The sequence below is a fragment of the Bidens hawaiensis genome, unplaced genomic scaffold (assembly GCF_021521415.1).
Source record: "Bidens hawaiensis isolate Kalapana, Puna unplaced genomic scaffold, B.hawaiensis_p1.1 tig00000326_1, whole genome shotgun sequence".
Classification (NCBI taxonomy): domain Eukaryota; kingdom Viridiplantae; phylum Streptophyta; class Magnoliopsida; order Asterales; family Asteraceae; genus Bidens; species Bidens hawaiensis.
Genome location: NW_027491025.1, coordinates 4,912,060 through 4,936,125, shown reverse-complemented (window position 1 = coordinate 4,936,125; position 24,066 = coordinate 4,912,060). Strand labels below are relative to the sequence as shown.

At 34.8% G+C, this 24,066-nt stretch overlaps 2 pseudogenes; both read right to left on the bottom strand.

Moving 5' to 3' along the window:
* Nucleotides 1-4,997: 4,997 nt before the first annotated feature.
* Nucleotides 4,998-18,586, bottom strand: LOC143621921 (uncharacterized; annotated as a pseudogene).
* Nucleotides 18,587-20,896: 2,310 nt separating this feature from the next.
* LOC143621911 (disease resistance protein At4g27190-like) lies at nucleotides 20,897-21,758 on the bottom strand (annotated as a pseudogene).
* Nucleotides 21,759-24,066: the final 2,308 nt, after the last annotated feature.

Below are 24,066 nucleotides of genomic sequence, written 5' to 3'. Positions count from 1 at the left end.
GTAAGTAATACGTAATTTTAATCATATAATGTATTTAAAGATTTATCAATTGTACCGTTTTCATTGTCCAACACGGGTTCCTAACCTAGTTAATAATATGCGAAAAGCTCTTTTTAGTTAGAAGTGCTTATCAAAATACTCTCTCTGTCCCATTATAAGTGTCCACATCTCCTTTTTTATTTGTCCCATTACAAGTGTTCACTTTCAAAATTTATTAGCCAATTTCCAATTTTACCCTTAAACACACACAACTAACATTAATAAAAAATATTGATGGATCCAATTTTCAATGGCATTATTGTCCTTTGGTAAGAAAAAAAAGTAATCATTCAATCCACCTTAAACTTATAATGGGACGGAGAAAGTATATTGAATTGACTCGTAGTTATATATATGTAAAAGAAGCTTCTGGTGTTAAAGTTAATTATGTAATAATGAAACTTAATGATTATCATATAAACTTTTATTTATCATTATTAACACAAACAAAGTTACATCTGGATAACGGGTAAGCAAGCAACAAGCTGCGCCGCTATCCCCTTTTGAATCGCAAAGCCTATTATACTAAATATCAATCATTGGTTCCTCGGTTTCTGCGAGTCACTGTAGACCACCTTTTGCACCCGCTCCATAACGCGAACCGCCTCGGGATCTAGGGATCCAAATGTGTCGAAGACAAATGGAATGAACATGTGTTGATTCTCCAAACACGTTGCCTCGTGCTTAGCAACCTTCCTAAATTCCGCATGTCCCAGAACAAAGGCACTGTCTCTCAGCCCTACAAATGGGGACACCCTAGTGAGATCAACACACACATGCTTACCCCCTGCCCAGCCAAAAGTTATGTGGTTAATGGTGTAATTATATGAAAGTTGTGAAGGACGATACAAAAGTATGCGAGGTTAATACTCCCTCCGTCCCATTTTCAATGTCATGGGACCCAAAACACACAAATTAAGAAATGTTTGATCATTTTATTTTATGAGCTGTAAAATGACAATAATGTCCTTTAAATTATTATGGCTAAAACCCATTTTTCTTCCTTGGCTAAAAAATGACATTTAATAGTAAGGGCACAATTAGAATTGAATTTATATTTATAGAAATGACATTTAAATTGGGACAACCAAAAATGAAAAAATGTACATTTAAAATGGGACGAATGGAGTAATATATTAAACTAGTTTTTATCTCATGTATTACGGGGTTGCCTTACATTGTTGGTTTCTACTATTTATATATATTTTTTGGATTTTAATTTATTTTTATTTATTGTAAGAATGTTAATAATATACTTAAGATTTGATGATGAACATGTTTAACATATAAACGAGATGTTATAACTCGTTTTAAAAGCTATTTGGGTTTGATGAGACCCATGAAACACTTAGTTTTTTTTACTATAAAATTGTATTTTAATTAGAATTAGTATCTTTTTTTAAAAAAAATCGGACACTAATTTTTAGTATAACCTATTTTATAGGATTTTCATATCAAATATTTGGTAAAATTAGTTTTTAGTTTAATGAGATGCTATAACCCGTTTAAGGGCTACTGGGTTTGGTGGGAACCATACCCGTAAATTCGGGTCAAATGCATTAAAAGCCTCGATTTACAAATAAAGCAAGTTGGCTTGAGAAAATGTAGGGAGCAACCATAGAGTTTTTAAATGTTTCGTTTATATATATATATTTAAGATATATATACTAGCTTTTATACCTCGTATTACATGGTTGTTTTAAATTATTCAATTCTAATATTTATATTTTTTTAAGATTTTAATTTTATTGATTTTAAGAATGTTAATAATATACTTAGGATTTGATGATAAAAGAGTTTCATAAATAAATGAGATATTATAACCATGTTTAAAAATTATCTGGGTTTGGTGAGGCCCATGACCCGTTTTTTTCTACTATAAAATTGTTTCTTAATTATAAAGACAGAATTACAGAAATTGTCCTTTATTTTTACATCAAATTTCAATGGTTGTCCTTTATCTTTAAAAGTAACATAATTTGTACTTTACGTTTCTAATGTTACACCGTTTGTCCTTTAGTCCTAACCAAGTTAGTTTTTCTCGTTAAGTCAGGTCATGTGCATTGCACCGCACATGAGGGTAAATTAGTCATTTCAGCTACTAAATTAAAAATATTTCAAGAAATAAATAAAAATAATTCTCTCTCTCTCTCTCTCTCTCTCTCTCCTGCCACTCACCACTAGCCACCACCATCTACCATCTTCTCCGACAGAGAAGATAATTCCGGCATCCACAGCCACGTGGTGGCCGATTTCAATCGAATCTTCATCAATGGTGTTCGCCACTAATAATATTCTTTTCTCCAATTTATTTGGCTCAAATCTTCCTTTCAACCCTAACACCCAATACCTAGAACTAGAATCCCTCCCCAACCAAGTTCGTAATCCCATCGTCAATTCTACACAAAAAAACCCAATTCATCAAACAATTTCAATCAAGGCCACTTTATTTGGAACCCCAATTCAGGCCCTAAATAATTCCGATTTACTCCATCCGGAAAAGGGAAAGCTGAGAATGTTAGGTTTAGTAAAGGATGGATGATGTGTCCGACATTGACCTAGAACCAGATCCATCACGCTCGTTGATAGAAGCTTCTCTAAAAACATTCTGACGACGGCGTAGAACCAAATCCCTCACACGCGAATTCTTAATTGGTGGTGCGGTCAGGGGCGGACCCACATAGTGTGGATCGGGGTCCCGGGACACCAATGTTTTTAAAAATTTATTAGAAGCGGTATATTAAATTTTTTGAGGACCACATAAGATTTAATACTTGGAACCCATACTATTAATGTTGATATGGTCTGGTGAAAAGTTCCTTGTTTTATCTTTGAAAGGTCATGGGTTCAAGCCTTACAAGGCTCAGTTTTTAGTTTTTTGTGTTAATTTTTAGTGTTAATCAATCATTTGATTGCTAATGTTGCAATGATAACTTTGGAAATATTCAAACACCTCTAAAATACATATCATTGTTTTCAACTTTATGCATGGTTTTCTTTAGAAACATTCAAACACTTTAAAATATCAGTTTTATTTTTCACTAGTTTAAGTTAATGGTTTTCAACACATGCTTATGAAAGGGTGGATCTAGGTTCTATCTCAAAAATGTTTAAGAAAGGGAAAACAAAGTGTTTATGTGTCAACCCGACCCATTTTGACCCGTTCAGGTAGTGATGATTGAAAAGAAAGTTTTATTATGATATTGTTTTTTATTATGTTCTTCGCCTCGACCCGACCTGAACAACGACCGACCCGAAAAATTTGAACACCGAAAATATGGGACCCCATTGACAAAAAATCCTGGGTCCGCCACTGGGTGCGGTGGTGGATTAATGGTGGTGATGAAGGTGGAAGACGGTAGGTAGCGGCGATGGAGGGTGAAGATGGTGGCGGGATAGACGAGGGTGAAGATGGTGACATTTGGGATGGATATTTTTTAATATATTTAATTATTTATAATGTTTCTAAGTATTTTAATTAAAACTTGTTTTTAATCTTTTAAATTAATCATTAAAATATATTTTTAAACTAATAGGTAAAATGACTAATTTACCCTCATGTGCTGACTTAACGAGAAAAACTAACTGGGTTAGGACTAAAGGACAAACGGTGTAACATTGGAAACGTAAAGTACAAATTATGTTACTTTTAAAGATAAAGGACAACCACTGAAATTTGATGTAAACATAAAGGACAATTTCTATAATTCTGTCAATTATAAATAACATCTTTAAAAAAAACAAATATTGATTTTAGTATCTCCCTATTTTATAGGATTTTAATATCAAATATTTGATTAAATTAATTTTTAATATAATGAGATTTTATAACTCATTTAAGGGCTATCTGGTTTGGTGAGACCCATACCCGTGAATTTGGGTTAAATGCATAAGAAACATTTATTTAAAAATAAAACAATCTGGTGGCTTAAGAGAATTTAGAGAGGTTTCTTTTATATATATTTAAGATTTAAGTTAGTTGGAGACATGGTCGTCCCGTGGATTAGCGAAATGAAGATAGGAATTTAGGCCCACAGTAATTAAGGCATCCAAATTAAAAAAAGAAAAACATTATATATAGATATATATTTATTCGGCTTATTAGAAACATAAATAACCATTGGTCGGTCTAGTGGTAAACTCGTGTGTTGCTTCGTTGTTGGTCCCAAGTTCAAGACAGGTTATTCACAATCCTTTTTTTTCTTTTAGTTTTTACACAATTGTCTTCAAAAGAGCCATAAAATCTCACTTTTGATTTAGGCTTCAACATCATTGGTGAGACTTTTAATAAATTTTGAACCATTCGACGGTTTTATTAATAAAATACTACGATATTGACAAGTAACTCATTTTCGTATCTGTTTAATGTTACTATATATTGCAAGATCCCGATCATGTTCAGAGGAGATCATTCATAAATGTTAATCAAACTTCGACAATAAAGTATTATATTAAAAATTAAAATATTTTCTTTACTTCAAGGATATGCAGTTTTAAAATTCAACTTACTAGTTGATATTCTTTTTATTGATTGAAAAAAATGTCCAAGTTGCTATATTTACTAAAATTCAACTTACTAGTTGATATTCTTTTTATCAAATTCTCATGTTGATTATCATAGCATCTTTACTTCATCCACTTTCAAACGTATCAAAACGTGCTAAAAGATTGCAAAATCAGCTACCTACTCAATACTCATATTCCAAACATTTCTATTTTCTCGTCAGTAATGCGATCGATTAAAAATAAATAATGCGGCCTAAAAGTCAATTTGATGCCAGGTATCATTCATATGCCACCTTGACTTATGCATTATACATTCTCTGATAGGTGGCAAACAGTATCACTTATATAAAGAAAGTTTCAATTTTGCTGCCAAGTTGCAGTTGCATTGGCCCTCGGAGATTAAAAATCAAATGTTGAAAGATGCCACAACGGTTTTCCTTGGGATATATAGAATGGGAATTGGGCCTCTTAACAAAATAGAAGGGGCCTTTCACTAATGGGCTGATTTTTAGTAGTGGGGCCTCCCCGTGGGCCTAAGACATGTATGAGTGAGATGTTACTTGACAATTCTAACATACTAGATTACTAGGTACATTGTACATGTGCGAAAACTTATGAACAAGTTAATATTCTTCTATATGAGGGCCCATGGCCTTTGGTTTAACTTGTTTCTTGTTCTTTAAAGTTTAATCTATTAAAACCCATGTTTCTCTTCTAATTTGCTGTCTTGTGAAACTCGGGCATGTAAACATATATAATGGATCGTTTTTATCCATTAAAAGAACTTAAATACATGGATATCGCCTATTAAAGCATGTATAATTTTGGCAATAACATACATCCAGCCGCATACGCCTGTGCAAGCGAACCACGTGTAGCTTGGATCTCGAAACAATAAACCTAAGCATGTAGGTCCAAAAGAAATGCCAATGATACATATTGTTTTATGTACCTTGTTCGAAAAATGGTTGGAGAAGATTCTTGCAACTAGTTTCATCTCATTCCAACACATCCGCTTCACTTAATGTGCTCAAGAGTTGATGGCAAGTAATGGAGAATGAGAGAGCCCTCAATTTCTCACAATCCCATACGGTTGCAGTTCGAGAGGTAACACTGTGTCACATAACTTTGATAAAGATGTAGTATCATGGAAACCATTCAGGGCCAGTTGCTAGATGTTGTCTGGAAGCTCAATTACTATGTCTTGTAAAACAAGATCATAACCTTGAATTTCAATACTACTCGTTCCCTTGGAAACGGGTAGAAAATGGATAACTTACCGATGACCATCTCCATTTGCTTCTAAACATCAAAAAGTTCTCTAGATAAGAAGCTTTTGGACAACGCGATAAGAGAATGTCTTCAGTTTATGATAAATCAAAACGCCTTATATTTTCCAATTCGTCTATATCACATGGTAGCTTTCTCAAAGACTATGAGACAAGTTCAACACTCTTAGATCCTTTAACATAGTTAATGAAGGAATCTCCTTCAACGTATAACTATGACCGGGTGTAGTGGGGCGCTTAATTTGCTCACCCAAGCCTCAAATGGAAGGTGATTGGTGGTTTATTTATTTTTTTTCTTTTGATAAAAATAATTATAATAAGGTAATGATTTGAAGAAGCTCCATTCACTACATCACTTTGGTGTAAACGACCATATGGTGACATGGCACATAAATACCTCATAAGGCTCCATCAACTACACATGGTCTAAAGCTTAAAAGGAGTGTGCACACACATTGGCAAAGCTTGAAAGAATGTCGGGGGGGGGGGGGGGGGACTCAAAATGTATTAACTTCTATGATAACAATGCTTAGGTTGTGTTTGTTTTTGCTTCAAATGTCTGTAGGAGGGTTATGTCTGCGGGCGCGCAGACATAAGTTCATGAAGGGGTGGGACTCAAAATGTATTAACTTCTATGATAACAATGCTTAGGTTGTGTTTGTTTTTGCTTCAAATGTTTGTAGGAGGGTTATTTATGCGGGCGCGCAGACATAAGTTCATGAAGACAATTTTTTTAACAAAAGGAAAAAGATCTGAAAACTGCTTATATGGTCTTAAATAATAAGCTAATATCCACCATCTTCACACTTCTTTACACTTCTTCTCACTTCTTATCATCCTACCAACATCCAATGTCCACCACCACCACCACTACTGTCAACCACCCACCATCACCACCACCACCCACCATCGACCACAACCCACTACTACCACCCACTGTCTGCAACCACCACCGGTCATCACCACCACCACCCACCGTCGCCCACAACCACCGTCCACCACCCACTGCCACCACCAAAGTCCACCATCCACCACCACCATTAACCCTCGTCGGCCACCATCACCGTCCACCACCCACAACAACCATCTATCACCACCACCCACCGCCGGCCACAACCACCGTCCACCACCACCCACCGCCGCCACCACAGTCCACCACCCACCACCACCACTACCCATCGTCGGCCACCATCACTTTCCACTACCACCGTCCACCACCCACCACCACTATCCATCACCACCACCCACTGTCCACCACCACCGTTCACCGCCTACCACCAATCGTATACCATCACCCACTTCCATTGTTCGTACACCATCACCAATTATTTTAGCAATCTACAAACGTTAAATGACTTCTATTTATTGTGATATATAAGATATGTAACTAATTTTCAGCTTATGCAGACGATATCCAGTTTATAAAACAAACAACATTATATTTTCAGATTGCAGATCTTCAGACCATATCTTCAGTTGTAGACATTAAATCAGATGAAATCAGATTGTAGACAGTTTTTGTCTTAAAAAACAAACAACATCTTAGACCATTCCCATTGACAACTTATCCCAACCTAATCTTTTAATAAAAAACTAATTTCTCTCTCATCAACAAACAAGCCAACCCAATCTAAATTTTCACTCTCATTCACAACCCAACCCCAATCAACATTTTTGTTATATAATATAATTTATGACATTTAAATATATAAAAAATAAAACTTTAAATAATAAGTTTACGAAACAATAATACTATAATATTATATTGGAAAGATAATAAGAAAAAAAATACATATTTTTGAATAATCTCGTTTTTAATAAATTTTATATCGTTTAGGGAAAAAAACAAACATGGTTGTGTTTTTAGTTTTTTTTAAGCTAACAATTTAAGTCATTAAACAAAAACTAATTTCTATATTATATTAATTGTTAAAAAACAAACAAAAGGATGAAAAACCATTAACTAGTAATTGCATAAAATATTGCATAAAATGGCTTACAAACTAGTTTGTTTTGATGAACTAGTTTGTGATAGATTAACTATAAAATATTATTTTTTTATTTTATTTAATGCCATGTGGCAACCCAAACCACCATTAGGTTGGGTTGCCAATGGGAGTGGTCTTAGAGTTAGCAACGGTAACTTGGTATTGAGTTTCAGGTGAGGTTTCTATATATACAATTATAAATCCGTACACTTTCACAACGAGTTATAATGTTCCAACTTAATCGTTATAATAGTTGAACTCCTTGACATGTGAAGGAATTCACTTGACATGTTTAACATACGAATTAGAATTTGGATATCACAAAAAATCCCATAATTTGGATATCATAAACACTCAAAAGAGTTTAATCTGAAAGTTCGTCACACGCGATTATAAAAGCTTGAGAAACTCTAGAATATATTAACCTACAACAATAATTACCCTTTGATACAATTATTAATATCTACTATGTAGCTAACTAGCTATGCTAAATATCCACCGGACTACATAATTCTATATTTGTTAGTGGGATAATTATTTCAAACCCACTCCACCACCTAATAATTCACACATATATATTTTTATGTAATATGGTGATACCAGTGGGCCGAGTGAGTTGACACAAAGTCTTCAACGACGTTGCCCTTTCACCTAATATTTTTTGTTTAATCCTGATTTTGGGTGTATTTATAACTTATGATTATGATTACCATATTTCCACCTAAAAAATATGGAAGGCTACAAGCACTTTAGCCATCCACACACTCTTACTTTCCTCCTAAGCTTGGAAGATGCACAACACACTTGTACAGGCTGCAACCTTCCTTGTACCGACACCCCGGCTTACTCATGCCGCGGATGCAATTTATTCCTACACGACAAATGCTTTGATGCAACTCGATCATTTATTCATCCGTCACACCCCGATCCTATTCCCGTCTCCAACATACCCGTCGGGTTTCTTCGTTTCCAAAAATATACTAAAACCGGCTCGGGTTTTTCTTTTGGTTGTTCCGCTTGTGATTTCGATCTCCACGTCCATTGTGCTTACAATACCCTAAGCCTTAAACCTAGCCCTAACCCTCCACAAAATCAAATCACTAGTTCAGGGGAAATTGTACATGTGAATCCTAATCCTAACCCTAACCCTAACCCTAACCCTCCACCTAGTCAGATCACGCTCAAATCACACCCACACCACCCGTTAAAACATATCCCCAAACCACCTTACATTGGTGGTTCGTGTATATGTGATGTCTGTGGTACTAACCTCAACCCATACAGCGACTTATACCATTGTAATATTTGTGGCTATGACGCACATCTGGCATGCACCAATTTACCCGAAACTGTACGTCGTGAAGACCATAAAAACGCGCTTTCGTTGCTTTACGTGAATCCATACCCGGAGTTTGAATGCGATGTTTGTGGCCGCGCAATCGCACAAAACCATTGCATGTACGCTTGTGAGTCTTGTGGTGATTATGGTACGCATGTTAAGTGTGTTTCCCGCATGGTGTCGAAGAAACCACCGGATCATGACTTGGAAATGAAAACAGTTTATTGGCTAGTAGCCGTTGTTATCGTGTTATTCGCTATCGCTGTCATCCACAATAATGGTTACAGAAACTATCGATACTAATCGAAGTATGATGTTGAGTTTGTGTGTTGTAAATTTTCTTTTGCTTGTTTACGTTTAGTCGTGTGACACTATGCTTTCGTTCCTAGATCATCGGGGTTGAAGTGAAGTATGTTAGCTAGTTTTGATCCAGTAAATTAAAAAAATATTGGTGTTTGTTTACAAAGTATCTTAATATCTATTAGTGAATTACTATATTGCATTAGCTAAGATTATGAATGTTTAACTTTAAATCGTCTAAATGATTTTTTATAGTTACTAAATAATTTGAAGATTTTGCCTAGTTTTTGATCCACTAGGTTAAATAAAAATCGTTTTACACTGTTACGTGATGTCACGTACCACCAAATTATACAACATTTTTTGTGTCATCCGGATTATTCTGGAACCCTAAAGAAGCATTAAGGGCTGCCCGGAACTCACTACAAGAAATTTGCTCTGATTAGACCGTCTTTACCGACCACGTTTGATTTACCGACCACATGTGTGGTCGGTATAGGTTGGCCACTAGAAAACGGTCGGGACAAGTCAAAATTGTGGTTAGTATAACTTCGGTTGGTATACATAGACCTTTCGCGACCACAAGTGGTCACAAAAAGTTTGGTCTCAAAATTTTTACTCATTTAAAAATAAATGTAAAATAAAAATTAAAAAACTTTTACCATCACAATGTGATCGGTATACATATACTTTTACCGACGACTTGTGGTTGGTACAGAATATACTTAAAAACCAATTTTTTTTGTAATTTTTAATTTTGCAGAATAATATAAATTTAATGCCTAATAAATGAAAAAAAACATGTACATAATTCAAATCTAATACAATATTACCAAACATCAATTCATACGTAATTATATCTAAACAAAATATTACCAAACGTAGTTCCTTACATAATTAAACCTAAACAAAATATTACCAAACATCCTAAGTTACTTAGGTTAATCGTATTACAAGCCATTAAATTATCATAATCAAATACCTAGCAATCTTCACCCTCGCTTCCTTCGTCATCTTCATCCTCCTTACCTTCGTCATCTTCACCCTCGTCAATTTGAATCGACTTATCATTTTGCCTCTTGGTTAACTCACGTATTTGGTCTACCAACCCGGTCCTGTTTCTTGCATTTTTTTTTGCCATTGTTCGGGTGTAGCAAAAGACGTCCCACTAGATGGATAATGAGGTGTATACCTCACTTTCTGACCCACGCCCTGGGTCTAACCACGACGTTCACCAAGGGCACGGTTTAAGCACACAGCCTCATCAATTTCTTCACCTTCCGATTGGGCGTTTCGCATATTGTTTAGCTCGATTTGTATTTTTTCCTGTATTAAACAATACAAGAATAACAAGTATTAAAAATTGCAAATGATATATATTTAAACAAACCAACACACACATATACATATATACATGTATGTATATATACATACATACATACACATTTCGGGTCAAACGGGCTAAACGAGTCGTGTTTGTAATACTAAAACTTACACATTATACATATATACACGTATACAAATACATGAATAGCAAATTTAAAATAAAATTCAAACTTATATATGTTAAACAAGCCAATACACATATACACGTATACATACATACGTACACATCCTGGTTAAACGGGCCAAACGAATTGTGTTCGTAATACTAACACTAATACTATGTACATATATACGCTACACAAATATGCATAAATACACATTCCATGTCAAACGGGCCAAACAAGTTGCATTCATAATACTAACACTTATACAAATACATATATGCCTGTATCCAAATACATGAATAACAAAATAAAAAAATGCAACTTATATATATTTAAACAAACCAATACACACATACATATATACACGTATATATACATACACATTCCGGGTTAAACGTGCCTAACGAGTCGTGTTCGCAATATATTTATACAAGCTTACCAATCCTCCTCCGCCTTTTTTTTACTCAACCGGTTTGCATCTTGTAATACATTTTTTAAACTGATCACTTATGTATTCTAGCATCATGTTAATTGTACTCTATATGCAATTAAAAGAATTGTATTTATATGAAACAAGTAACTTACAAGACTTGCAACCACTGGGTATCCTAGACGGACGACCATCTGGAGGTCGATCCCCACCATCGCCACCGTGTGATCCCACGCATGTCGCCATTTCTTCAACAAAAATAAATTAAAATCATAATGTTTACCATTAATAATCAATCAGAATAAATAATAATCATGCATAGAAAATCAAGTGTCTACCTTCATTAATAATCAATCAGAATCATCACTACTATAACACTTGTCTACAAGACCATGTCTGATATGATGGTAGAAACCCACTATCACGTATGTGGGATTTAACCAAATCTGGATAGTTCCAATTAGAATTGATACATAGTTTACACTCGGAATAAGTCTTTCCTTCACTGTCAAGATGGTTCTTGACAGTCTTTATAAAGTTTTCAATTCCTTCTTTGAAAACCAGATCATTTCGATTTCGCAATCTGGTCCAACTCTTATCAATTGTCATAGTTGTTCCTTATCAGTTTGTAGTGTATCAGATAGGATATTCAAAGATGGAGCCTAACCTACTTTTTGAAGGGTTACATGCATAATTATAGTTACATGCATAATTACAAACATATTTTTATGTAGTCCATAAATGTTACCTTTCAAAGAAGATTGAAACCGAAAGACAAGAATATAAGCCTAAATCTTTCCCAAATAATCAAACACACCTACAAATTCAATACAATTGTAGTAAAAAGCAATTAAATTATTCAGTAGTGAAGACTAATTCTTGAATTAGTAGAACTTACAGAAGAATATGTTAGCTCCATAAAAACTAATGTGATATAGTGAACCTGCAGGATGCCAACGATTCATAAGTTAACTATAAGCAAAACCCCATAAAATAACTAAATTAAATTAGTAATAAACATAAATATAAAATAACTTCAAATTCCCTAAACATAAAATAACATCAGAATCGGCTACGGTGACATTGGGATACATTCTTTTAACACCTATTCTTCAAAATTAACTTAATTATACCTACAATTATTGTGAGTTAACCTAGATACAACAAGTTGGGGGTAACACTATCAGTATAAATTGCAAATTAGGTGTAGAAATCGGCTCACGGTGGTGGATGCGGAGGCTGCTCACGGTGGTGGAGGCGGAGACTTGGTCATGGTGTTGGAGGGGCTCATGGTGGTCGGATTGAAGGTGGATGGCTGCAACAATGTGAGAGAGGTGTTGAATGAGCATCTCCATACCCTTGTTCTATTGATTAAGGCTGGGCAACAAAACTAAGGTGTTCTAGATAATTGGCAATATTTTTTCTTTTTTAAATATTAACCCTATCCAGACTACAAGTGGTCGGGAAAAATTTTCACAAAGCGGCAAATTTCCCGCTAAAACTATCCCGACCACATGTGGTTAATATTGGTGTTTTATAGCATTTACACACATAGGGGTATTCGGGTTAGCCCGAAACCTGGTTTTTTTTCGCTAAAACTATCCCGACCCTATTAACTATCACCAGTAATCGGATTATTCGGGTTAACCCTAAACCCATTTTTCCCTAAAAACGAACTCGAAACATGATCTTATTAATTAACAATTTGTTTAATTCAGGTCTGACCAAACAAACCGATTAATATTTTTTTACTCTATTTAACCCGACCCTAATTAGCTTATTTGGTTTTGGGTTTGGGTTCGATTTAGGTTAATCGGGTTCGAACATTTTGAACACCCCTACACACAAATAAGCATCTTTTTTAGCAGTGTTTGGAGCTACCCTAATACCTAAGTGAGTCTTCCTGAAACGGTAGGCCAACTGTCCATACTGATTTCGTTGTTTTAGGTTTGACTCAGTTAAGAACACCATCACGTGGGTTTCGATGCTTCAGAACTGAACCCCCCATGGTTTCGAGCCAAACACCTTGAGAATTTCAAGTCTTAACCATCATCCAATGCCATTGAACCAGAAGACTAATTAGTCACACATATATCAATACACATACAAATTCATAGCTATACACAATAGACATACATATGCATTTACAAACACATATACGTATACTCATAAAGGTACATTGATATGGAGACATACATACATAAACAAACACACATGCACGTATCAATACATGTATTCATACATATGACATACTTATACACAATAAGCAAACATATACATTCATATGCATATACACACACAAAACGTATCAATACATAAGCATATGCATTTACACACACATGCATATAATCATACACATACATACATACATACACACACACAGACACACGGACATACATACATACATACATACACACACAGACACACGGACACACACACACACACATACATACATACATACATACATACATACATACACACACACATACATACATACATACATACATACATACATACACACATACACACACATACATACACACACGCATGCATGCATGCATACATACATACATACATACACACACATGCACACACGCACACACTGACATACACACATACATGCATAAGTACATGCATTCACACACAAGAGATAGTTATACACGATACACAAGCATAAACATTCATATTAGTATACAGTTATGCACATATACATCGACATACACAGACATATACTGAGTTATACACAATACATAGAATATGCATATAATCATATATATAAATTTGTATGCATACACACACATACATAGATGTTGCCATTTTGTCTAGTTTCTAAAAAGAAATCTATAAAACATAAAAAGAACTTGTCCCGACAACATGTCATCATAGAAAAGAACAGCCAATACGTTTTCGTTTATTTAGTTTATATAAAAATCATTTACTGATAGCATGTCGTTGAGATATCGAAACGATCTTGCATCCAAAAAAATCTAAATAATATTGAAATAAGACAAAGCCTATCCCGACCATATGTGGTCATGAAAAAGTTTTTAGATGACATTCAAAAATTTAAAACAAAATCAAAATAAAAGGAAATCTATCCCGACCACATGTGGTTTGGAAAAGGTTGTCAGACTATACTACTCCACAACATGATATTCCCTGCTAAATTAAAAACAATAAAGATTAGAATAAAACCAACCTATCCCGACCACATGTGGTCGGGAAAAGGTTTTTAAATGGCGCTCAAATATACATCGCTCCCGCTAACTTAAAAAATTAAAATTAAAATTAAACCAACCTATCCTGGCCACATGTGGTCGGTATAAGTGTTGTAAAAACACATATACACAGCTAACGACTAAAAAATCAGAAATAAAAGATAATTACTTTCTCCCCACCACATGTGGTCGGAATAAAATTTCGCGAAGTGCCAAACTTCCCGCTAAATCTATCTCGACCACATGTGGTAGGTAAAGGGTTTGTCATGAGTGAAATCTGGTCAAACCCTATAGTGATCGCATGTGGTCGGTACAGGTGTTCTATAGCGACCACAGTTGGGGTCGGTATAAGAGCAGTCCGGTCATAACAAATTTCTTGTAGTGACTCTTCGGAACAGCCCCGAACTTTTTGGACCAGCCTAGCACTTTGGATACGTTCCAAATCAGCCAACAAAAGTCATATAAGCTGCCGAAAATGGCCAGAACGTGCAGCCCCAATTCTGGACAGATTGTGCGGCCCCAAAATGTTCTAGAGTTGCATATTTTCAACCATGAAAGGGTGCCAAAATGAGATAAGTTGCTAGAATTTTGTTGCTGCCAAATGAACATTCTAGACCAATAAATCATTACCACAAATGTTGGGTATTTACAAGGAACTCTCTAGATCTTGGCAGGATATTTTGTATATAAATATCTAGGTTAAGAACTCTCTAGATCAACTAGTAAGTAGTATAAATAGGTGATGCAAGGCTTCATTTGGAATCACCCAAAAATTTGTATGCATAAAACCCGTTGTACTAATATTTCCATCAATATAAACACTTAGTCTTGTATACTTGTGTACAAGTAACTACAAGAAACCCACGTCGTTGATCCAAGACTTCCGTTGCCAAAAAACTCGCAAACAACAAACCACACAGGCTTACTTAGACAAAGTTCTAAGGCCGCACGGGAGTCAAAGAAATAACTTCGTGACAATGAGCTCAGTTTACGTTTTTCGTTGAACAATTTTTAAAGATTAATTTCATTTATTTATCACACGTTTTTACAACATAATTTTTTCGTGATTTCAGGATATTATTCACGAGTTTTTTTTATCTACTTTTGATGTTCAAAACTGGGTTGTTGCAACATGCGGTTTACCCAAACTACGACTACGGATATGATTGCATGCATGACGCAACAAGTGGACCTTCAATACTTGTTTATCCATATTTTACATTTGCAAAAACTAATGAACAGGTTGAAATTCTCCTATATGTGAACCATGACCTTTGGTTTGACTTGCTTCTTGTTCTATAATTTTGAAACCCATCTCACTCTTCGAACTTGTTCTTATTCATAAGTCCGTGGATATGGAAGGACCTAAGACAACAATTTGGTTAAGATTCTAATGGTTATAGGATTAGTGTGGTAATGTTTTGGTTACCAAGTAAGAATTAGATCTATGAATATTGGGTAGAAGCTTTGGATGCGTAATCAATATAGAACTATTGTAACGAATTTTGACTCAGTTTTCTTTTTGAAATAACAAAGTGTTTATTGATCATGTACCTTGAAAAACAAATATAATATGATTAATGATCAATAGTAGGACTGGAAACGAACCAAACCGATCGAAGCCTTGTTAATGAACGCTAACCAAATGAAAAATCTTGTTAGTGTTTATTTATTAAGAAATTGAACTAGTTCACAAACACAAACAAACATGTACAATCTAAGACAAAAAGGGAAAAAAACACAACATTCTTAATCCAAACATGAGGCATAATCACCTTAATTAAATATAAAGTCAAGTGCTTGAAACAATAATAATAAACATAATCAACCCCCCAATTGGTGGTTTAATTCTAATAGTGTCAAGGAAGCACAAATTAGAGTTATTATTAGTTAAAGTAAGACTTTTATTAAACAAAATATTAACAAAATAAACTGAACACAAACAAATAATTATAAAATTTATATGTTAGGTTGGTTATCACAAATAAATACTATAAAAATATAAAACAAAACTTTAACTAAAAAACATATGCAAACAAACGTAAACGAACATAAATGAACACATTACCTAAAGTTCAGGAATACAAATCAATGAACATAACTTTTGTTCATTTAACTAAACAAACAAAAAAAAGATTCTTGTTAGTGTTCATTCATTTACTAAACGAACGAACGTGGACGAACTTCCCAACAAACGGTTTACGAACTCGTTTACGGTCCTAATTAAAAGTGACATTTTAATCCTTTAAAACAATTTAAATATATGGATACAGCCTGGAGGTGGCAAAACGAATAAGTTGGGTTGGGTTGGGTGATGGGTTAGATGGGCTTTCAGCTAGGATGTGTATGGGTCAAGATGGTTTTGCTTTTAAAGGTAATGATGGGTATGGATCAAGATGGATGAACTTAACTCACCTCGACCCTAATAAAGGTTAAAATACAAATGGTTTTAAAAACCTCTCAAAAAAAATTTCAAAAATATAAATAAAATAAACAATAACTCAAAATATAAATAGAAAACGGAAAAAGTAAAACAACATGTTCCCCTGTCGTCCTTGTTCATTAAAAGAATAATAAAAAAACGGTTTTGTCTCGGTTCAGGTTCAGATTTTCGGTTCGATTTTGGTTCATGTTTTCGTTTTGGTCGGTTCAGTTTCTATGTTTTCCTTTTAGTTCATTCAAACCCACAAACATACCCATTCTAACCCATAACCTAAAGTCATTAGCAATCTTCCAACCTATCTAACCTCCTTGAAAAATTCTTTTGATCCATCCTGACTCATTTCAATTTTAAAAGTTATCAATGTTGAACCAAAACAACCCATTAGGGTTTGTTTTGCCACCCTAAATTAGAGCCTATTAAAGCATGTATAATTTTGTCAATACATACATCGATCTAGTTTGATACACCCATACCGTGCAACCGAAGGGTGGAGACTGGAGGACCACGTGTAACTTGGATCTCAGAATAAGAAACCTAAGCATGCAGGTTCCATAATATCAGGAAGTTGGGTTACATAAGTCATCTGGAGGAAACTGACTGGCCTATAAGAAATGCCCATGATACATAAGTGTTTGTTTTATGTACCTTGATAAAAAATTGGTAGGCGAAGATTCTTGCAACCAGTTTCATCCCATTCCAATGAAACCGCTTCCCTTAATGTGCTCAAGAGTTAACGACAAGTAGTTAACGGAGAATGGAATAGCCCTCAATCTCTAACAATCCCATACCTCAGCTGTTTCAAGGGATTCACAAATCAGAATCTGTTTTGTGATGCATTTTAGTTCTGGTAATGCGGAAAATGACTAACAACGTAGCTTTGGAAGTACAACAGTTGAAAAGAGTATGATTTTTCTTCTACCATCTCTTGGATCAAGCTTGAGTTCCATGCTTAAATCTCTCAAGGTTCTAGTCTTGCAACATACCAAATATAAACAAGTACTGCATCTTATTAATTGCAGCTATGGATTTCAAGACTTTTTAGCTTTGTGAAAATCTGACTTTCAGCAATGCCGCAGATACGACCTTCAATTTGGGTAGCTTTCATAGGACTAACAGCTCAAGACTTGGAAAACTGTTACCAAAGGTTATGAATTACATACAGTTGAAGTTTGATCATTGGTAACATTGTCTCAGATTATCTAAGTTGGTTGTCAGATAATTTTGATAAAGATGTAATATCATGGCAACCATGCAAGGCTAACTAAAGGATGATGTCTGGAAGCTCAATTACCGCCTCTTGGCGAACAAGATCATAAGCTTGATCTCGTTAAATATCCCGTTAGTTTATTATAGTTTAGTTAAACTTTGTTAAACAATTCAGTTAACAAAGTTAGGGTGTAAATTGTAATTAGTAAATAGTTTGTGTAAATATTGTAACTAGTTAGAAAAATAAACTAAGTGTTGCGTTCATTCAGGGAACCATCGCGACGGTAGAATTGTAACCGCCGGTGGGTATAAATACCACCGACCACCGTTGTAATCATTCATTCAAGACAAAATCAATAATACATATAACTGTTCGTATTCAATCATGTTCGTTTATTTTGTGTAATTTATGCATATTGTGTTAATCGATTCTGAAGGCCAACAAATTGGTATCAGAGCAAGGCACGAAGAACACAACCAATCGATTCCCTGTTTGCAATTTTGTAAACCCCAAATCACGAAGAATTGTGAATCCCTTCATCACAGATTGCCAAATCAGAAAATAGAAGAAGCAGACATCCCGATTTTATTTTGTGCTAATGTAATCAAAATCGAATTAGAATTCTGTACATAAAGACTGAAATCACATTGGAAAACATACCTCTGTTTTGTTCGAAGCATCGATAAAGGATTAGAAGAGGAATCGGAAAACGGAATTGGAAGAACAGGCGCTAGTTGTCTCTGGCAAGTCTTGGAAAGTGATCAAGGAAAACAATCTTGGCCTTCAAAAGTGGCCAGTTACACGTAAAGTAAAAAAATAAAAGAGAAAGTTCATCAATGTTTCTTAGAGAATTTATTAATTTGTAATACAAATACAAGTGTTTAGATAATTATAAAACTTTATTTATAAAGAAAACAATATATTTGAAAAGGGTATTTTTAATAAAAGAGAAAGACTGTTTAAGAAACACGAGGTTCATTGTATTCGATCCAGGAAGTAACTGATCACTAGAACTTAGTAGAGGTGTGATCAAATCCAGTGACGACCGAAAGAATCAGGTTTGTTTTCAAGCAAGTAACGGCAGGTCAGAGATTCGATCCAGGAAGAAATTGATTAAAAGCAGTTTAGCAGAGATTTGATCAAATCCAGTGGTGACCGAAAGACCAGTGGGCTGTACTCGCAAGTATATATAATTCAACTGAAAGCAAAAGTAAAAGTTGAATAGTGACACATCAAGTCATATCAAGATTGGGAGAAGGAAGAAGACTCAATCAATGGCTGGCAAGAATAATGAATCCGTAAAGGAAGCATGACCATCAATGACGCTACAATGCCCAATTTTGAATTCAACACGTTATACAATTTGGGCAGTAAAGATCATAGCAATTTTTGATGTTCATGGAATCTCGGAGGTACTCAAAGAAGAAGAAGGTGCAGTTGACGTTAAAAAAAATAGGATTGCTATTGCATATCTCTTTCAAACAATGCCCGAAGTAATTGTTCTTCAGGTTGCTTATCAAAAGAAAGCAGCAGACATATGGGCAGACTTAAAGGCTCGTTTTGTGGGAGCAGACAGGGTTAAAGAGGCTAGATTAAAAACTCTTGAATAAGAGTTTGAAGCCTTGAAAATGAAAGATACGGACACTATCGATGACTTCACGGGAAAAATTAGACAACTCGTGTCACAAGCCAACAACCTTGGATCCACAATCGATAACAAAAAATTAGTCCGAAAACTACTTAAATCTGTACTAAAGAAGTACATTCAGATTGTTGCTGCAATTTAGCAGTTTGCAGATTTGAATACTATGTTGTTTCAAGAAGCCATTGGAAGGTTAAAAGCATACGAAGAACGCATCAAGGAGTCAACCGAGGAAGAAGACAAACATAATAAACTTATGTTCACCAACACATCTGGAAAAGAAAAGTTTAAAGAATATAAGTGTAAGCATTGTGGCAACTGGAGTTCAAACCAAGGAAACTTTGGACAAGGCCGGGGTAAAGGTCGTTGGTCCGGGAAAAGTAAAGACGGTGAACAAGCTCATGAAGACAAAGGCCATGGAAAGTTAGGCGAACCTATCCATGAAGATAAAAGTCATGTGAGATGCCATAAGTGCAACGAGCTCGGACATTACAAAAGTGAATGTCCAAAATGGAAGGATCAGGAGGCTCATCTCGTTTGGAGTCAAACTACACTACTATGAAAAAAAAAAGCAAGTCATAATACAAGATCGAGATTAAGGGGGTGATTGTTGGAATAATCCCGATCTCGTTAAATATCCCGTTAGTTTATTATAGTTTGGTTAAACTTTGTTAAATAGTTCAGTTAACAAAGTTAGGGTGTAAATTGTAATTCGTAAATAGTTTGTGTAAATATTGTAACTAGTTAGAAAAATAAACGAATCGTTGCGTTCATTCAGGTAACCATCACGACAGTAGAATTGTAACCGCCGGTGGGTATAAATACCACCACCGACCACCGTTGTAATCATTCATTCAAGACAAAATCAATAATACATATAACTGTTCGTATTCAATCGTGTTCGTTTATTTCGTGTAATTTCTGCATATTGTGTTAATCGATTCTGAAGGCCAACAGAATTTTAATACTATGTGTTCCCTTGGAAATGGGTAGAAAAATGGATAGCTAACCGATCCATTTGCTTCTAAACATCAAAAAGTTCTCTAGACAAGAAAAGTTTAGGACATCGGGATATGGGAATGTTTTCAGTTTCTCAGTGTATGATAATTCAAAACGCCTTAGAATTTTCAACTCATTTATAATGTTTGGTACCTTTCTTAAATGACTATGTGGCAAGTCCAACACCCTTAGATCCTTTAACTTGGTCAATGAAGGAATCTCTTTCAACTTACTAAAGCTTAAAAGGAGTGTACGCAGGCAGTAGCGAAGCTTGGACGAGAACGTCGAGGAGCCATTCTCAAATGTATTTTTTTTTATTTCTTTTTAACATAAACAAGGGGGGCTCAAATTTCTGATCGGACACAGGGAATTTACAGCAAGTATAAAAAATTTCAGATGAAAAACAAGTAAATTTACATAGCTGTGCAAAAAAAACGGGGGGAGGGGTAGCTCAAATTTTCAATCGAAAAACTGGTGACTAAGCTTCGCCTATGCACGCAACCTAGATAAATTCGAGACCGATTCCAGTCATGACTGGATGCCGGTTTTAGAGAGATCAAGTACTTTAAGAGACTACATCTACATAAAGAATGAATTAGGGATGACTTCAGAAAGAGGGTTCTGTTGAAGAAGAGAAGTATACAGTTTTTGACAGTTTGGGTAATCATGTAGAATAGTAATATTGTTATCCATTGCAGAAACCCACACAACGTTTTCGATCCATTCCCGTGCCCATCGTTTTAGTTTCATTGCATATTTATTTATCAACGCCGGCCCCTCTCTAGCAATCCGGATAGCCATATCCCTAACTAGATCATGCATCGATCTTGAAATAATCTGATTCGATGTCTTCCAATAAGCAAGCATTTTAAGTGTTTCAAGTGTTAGAAAATATAAATAATAATAAACATAAAGATATTCATATATCAATCTCTTTATACCACTTCCTTATTTGAAGATTGCTCCTCCAAGATGACAACGTTTTGGACCGTTGCTTGACTTATCTCTAACAATCAAGGATTTCCTCTTTATTTATTGAGTAAAGTGTCATTTTCGTCCTTGTGGTTTGACAAATAATGCGAATTTAGTCCAAAAAGTTTATTTTTCGCATATAGACCCTCCACGCTTCCCGGTTCTTGCCAATTACATCCAAATCACTATCCTCGTTAAATCTAATCGTTAAGTTAGGGTGAGACATATCTTTTCACTATTTCGTTTTATAATACTTATTTCAGTGAACTGCGGTTTTCGTCCCTCTGGTTTGTACAAATCTGCAGTTTTAGTCCAGTAGTTTTCGTCCCTCGGTCTCGGTTTTATGCCCTTAACCGAGGAACCGAACCCGATCAAGATTGAAACCCGAAATGCTCAAACAGGTCCGGTTCTCGGTTATACATTTCATGCATTCGTCGGTCTCGGTCCAGGTCGGGTTCTTCCCAGTTCGGTCCGGTCTCACATCATTTCATATCCCTAAAGACAATACCAGTTTACCGCAATTGCCTTGCATAGTGTTATTAGCTTAGAAGAAGGATATGAAAGTGTCATGCACTCTTTCATTAAAATCTCACTAATTCTATAAAAACAATAACAAAACTAGTTACGTTTAAAGAACACAAGACACACACAAACATAATGTCACATATTAAGCTTCTAGTTCTACCATAATGTCACAACCCACTCGGTTTCATTACTTTGCTTTGTCTGATCCACCGAAGAAATGTATGTATGAATGAATGGTAGGGACCCTAATAATATCTGAGATAAAAGGGACCAGACCCTAATAATTTTTTAGATAGACAGGACCAGGCCCTAATAATATCTAAGATAAAAGGGATCAGACCATAATAATATATGAGATAGAAGGGACCAAACCCTAATAATATCTGAGATAGATAGGACCAGACCCTAATAATATCTGAGATAGAAGAGACCAGACCCTAATAATATCTGAGATTTTATGTATTAGTAAGTTAAAACAAGAAAGTATGGAGGTTTACAAGTATGAATGTATGTGTGTATATATAAATAAAAGGTAAGCAGGTTAAGGATGTAATATGTATCTTCGGATACGCATGTATGTAAATATAATGTATGTTGCCTAATTAGCTAGAACTCACTTAACGCAGCTGACTTTTAGTATGCACGCAGACAAATAGGTTAAACCAGCTGGCTTGTGGGAGACACATGACATGAAATAAAGAGGCTAGCATCTGAAGAGAAGAAATGTTATGATGATTTCTTTATTTATGTTTGATTTTTTAAGATAAGTGAACATTAAGACAAGATTCGAAGGTTATGTAATATATGGTTGACTTTTACTTATACCTCGAAAAGTTTTAATTCACTCTAATATTTAGAACTGTGTTTATGAGTAAATATCAAACCCAATGCAGGGCACCGGGCTTGGGGCCTTACATGTTACACGGTGACATAATGGTAAAGAGAATGTGTCTCCATCAATATTACCGAATATAAAATCTACCACATTAATTAACAGGGGTAAATTTTTAAAAATTTTGTATGTACACTTTTATAGTACCAAGTATTCCTCAGAGATTTCAAGATTATCTTTTAAGTATTTACGTTTTATGTTACCGCAAAAGTTTAATTATTTTTTTTTGGTAGTATTTCTATGTCTTGAATGTTAATTTTAATAAGTATGAGATAAGACAATTTGGGTGTTGATTTCACTATATTATAAAGCATGTGTTATCCTTTTTTTTAAATATGAAATTTGCATTTCATTATACATATATATGAAGTTTGAAATATTTTCCACCCGTACGTAACACATGCTACTATCCTAGTATATTAAATCTTAAATATATATAAATGAAACCTTTAAAATCTCTCCGGTTGCTCCCTGCATTTTCTCAATTCGCCAGATTGCTTTATTTGTAAATGCAGGTTTCCTTATGTATTTGACCCGAATTCACGGGCATGGGTCTCACCAAACCCATATAGCCCTTAAACGGGTTATAACATCTCATTAAATTAAAAATTAATCACACCAAATATTTGATATGAAAAATCCTATAAAATAGGGATATACTAAAAATTAATATCCGATTTTTTTCAAAAAAAGGATATTATTTATAATTAAAAAACAATTTTTAATAAAAAAAATAAGTCAGTTATGGGTCTCACCAAACTCAGATAGTTTTTAAACCGGTTTATAA